The sequence below is a fragment of the Penaeus monodon genome, chromosome 25 (genome assembly GCF_015228065.2).
Source record: "Penaeus monodon isolate SGIC_2016 chromosome 25, NSTDA_Pmon_1, whole genome shotgun sequence".
Lineage (NCBI taxonomy): Eukaryota > Metazoa > Arthropoda > Malacostraca > Decapoda > Penaeidae > Penaeus > Penaeus monodon.
The window spans coordinates 13,247,891-13,248,237 of NC_051410.1; positions in this window are offsets into that span (position 1 = coordinate 13,247,891).

Genomic DNA, 347 nt, shown 5'->3' on the forward strand with positions numbered 1-347 from the left:
TCAAATCCCCATCATTACAATCCAACCGACATTAACTTCGTTTCAGCGTGCGGGACATATATCACCATTTATCAAAGCCCCGACCATGCCAAGCATCTTCATCCCAAAATGTCCTATTTGGGAATTTATTGACTTTGAGGGACCAAAACGCTCTAACGTTTAGCCTCGACAATGCTCGGTTCCAACAGACATTGATTCCACACGCGCGCAAAAATCCGCCTCAACACTAAATTTCACGCGTGTAACTCACTCAGATGTTTCGCTTGGATATTCCCCTCGTATCTTGTTCGGATTGGGTTTTCATATCTTTTCACTCATTCGGAAAAAGAAAATTCTGCTACAGTGGC